Source organism: Hippocampus comes, unplaced genomic scaffold (assembly GCF_001891065.2).
Source record: "Hippocampus comes isolate QL1 unplaced genomic scaffold, H_comes_QL1_v1.1 scaffold15, whole genome shotgun sequence".
Classification (NCBI taxonomy): Eukaryota; Metazoa; Chordata; class Actinopteri; order Syngnathiformes; family Syngnathidae; genus Hippocampus; species Hippocampus comes.
In genome coordinates this window covers 376306-378663 of record NW_017805917.1, presented here as the reverse complement: position 1 = coordinate 378663, position 2358 = coordinate 376306, and the positions used below count along the sequence as shown (strand labels likewise).

Genomic DNA, 2358 nt, shown 5'->3' with positions numbered 1-2358 from the left:
TGTTGAGGAGAGTCAGCTTTTCGTTTCTTTCTGGCTCTCCTTGGACACAGGTTCTTTTATCTCTCTATAAGGTGGAAGAAGACCCAACACCACGTCGTCTTTTCTGAAGTTTATCACAACGCAACACGAATCGATTCGGGCTCCTGTGAGTCTCAGATTTCATCAGGAAGCCTCGAAGAAATACAGTCTCGCGTATATATAGGCATAGTATGTTAATTACGTTAATGAGGGGCGGGCAGTCCTACCCCTTATGTAAAAATCAGAGACAAAGAAAGGTCAAGGCAGTTCGATCTTGGCATTTTGACAAAGTACAGACCACATCTGCTGTGCACAAATTATGAGATTGGAGTTCCTTTCTCAGGGAACTTGACAGCCCTGAGGGGCACAGCAGAGATGGGAGACCAGAAGAAGACACTTGGGGGCTGTTAACCACTCAAGGGGAAATAGGATCTAAACTTCACACTACATTCTTTGTTTTAAGCACTTCAGCAGATGTTCAAGACAGAGACTAGTGTCAATAGTTCTCATAGCAAGGTGAAATTCCTCAACAATGCTCTACTACTACTTCTAGAGGAATAATTCCTCAACAAAACCCTCTCTTGATCACAATTAATATTGTGATCACAAAACTTCTGTGCCAAAATCTGTCGTCAAAGTGGAGCCACCTATCCTATCTTGTGCAAAGTATTATCAAACAAACTACAGCCAGAAGTAACAGTCTCAGTGAAGCTTGACACCAATGCCCATATCAGTAGAGGAATAGAGACCAAAATAACCAGTTTAATCAGAAAGATATGTTATTAGTTCTGGTCCCACTGATAACTTTGTCTTGGTTTCATGTCCAGTTGTCCTTCCGAAGGTGACTTTGGAGTTGGAGATGCTTCTTGGGGCTGTTGCCTTCCATCCAGGTAGACAGCACGACGGGTCCTTTGTGTCACTTTGCGTGGTCCCATTCATCTCAGCTGGTGCCACTTCCGCTTTAGGACCCCCAGATACACACTCTCGGGATACGTCTGTGGTTTCCCGGGGTGTTCACCCTGGAGTCTTGTCCGCTCCTGAAAATGGGAGACGAGAACACTCAATGAGTCTATCTTTGCTTTATGGGGAATAGAATTTTCTGTTGGAGAGTGCCCAGGACCATGGAACACCACGGAACAGGGAACTCCTGGTCATGTTCCATCTTAAGAGGTGTGAAACCTGTGGCGGAATTAATGGTGGACCTCATGGTGAGAAGCACAAATGGCAGCGCCTCATCCCAATCCAATTTCTCTGAGGTCATCACCATAGGAGTTTTGATTTAACTCCGGAGAGCCCACGGGGTCTAATTTGGCCCCTATATTCTGCTACTCAAATGCTCCTCTGAAATCCTAAAGGGTCAAATTTGGCCCAAATCCTAAATTAGGATCAAAGTATTAAATATTTGACAAAACATATATTTTGGTGTTCAGTGAACATATAGCAGTCATTTAATGTATAATTAATAATTTTCCAAAGAAGAAAAGGGTTCTTGGGTTCTCCAGGGATAAGCCTCTGATTCATTGGTTCCAGCTTACCCATGCCTCCCAAATTGGAGTCTTCAGTTTAATTGCCGACAGGACTGGACATCCATCAATTTCATGCCGATACAAACCAGTCTCACCCCTGGCCACCCGGTTTGTTCTTCCCCTCCGGGATGCCCTCTCTTGGTCTGAAATAAGGTTGTTAGTTTGGAAAACATACATTTTCCCATTCTCGATTCCACTACCATCACCGTCTGAAGTCGTCGTCTGATGTCTCTTTAGTCATCTTATCTGCTTTGTCATTTCCTACTTCTACGTGAGAAGTCCTTCTAACATGCGCCCTGCATTCAATAACTACTTCTTTTGGTTTCAGCGGTGCCTCTCATAAGTTTTTTTATTTTTTCTTTCACGCTATGTTTAATCGATGTTCCTGCTGCTGTTTTTGTAAACATTTGCCTCATGCTGTCGCATATCTGATACATGCTGCATGTTTTTGATCAATTGGGTCCAATTGCATGCTGACGTATGTCAAAACTCGTCAAAATTAGTCTTTTACTTCCCTGTTGTTTCACGTTCCTGTCATTCACGTTCCCCTCTCTTTCCTGAAAAAGAACTACAGAAACAGAGCCCTCTTTTTCGGAAACATCCAAGTAAATCAGCTAGATCAGGACTCACAAGAGAAGCCGGCATCGCTGTACCTTCTGATGTGTTCAAACTCCCCAAAAATTTAAAAGGCAAAGCGCATTGAAAATTTCCCGTATGATAAATGTCAAAGGAGCCACCTTGTGGCTTCCAAACAACAAGTCTCAGATGCTGCACCGGGAAGAACATTACCATACCATACCATACCGAATAAGTT

The 2358-nt window shown here is 43.4% G+C and overlaps 1 long non-coding RNA gene across 1 annotated transcript; it reads right to left on the bottom strand.

Moving 5' to 3' along the window:
• Positions 1–106: 106 nt before the first annotated feature.
• Positions 107–1335, bottom strand: LOC109527593 (uncharacterized). The gene is made up of 2 exons (XR_002170552.1): positions 594–1335; positions 107–553 (listed from the first exon to the last, which is right to left on the bottom strand). It is a non-coding gene; the product is annotated as an uncharacterized LOC109527593 (long non-coding RNA).
• Between the last annotated feature and the right edge of the window lie 1023 nt (positions 1336–2358).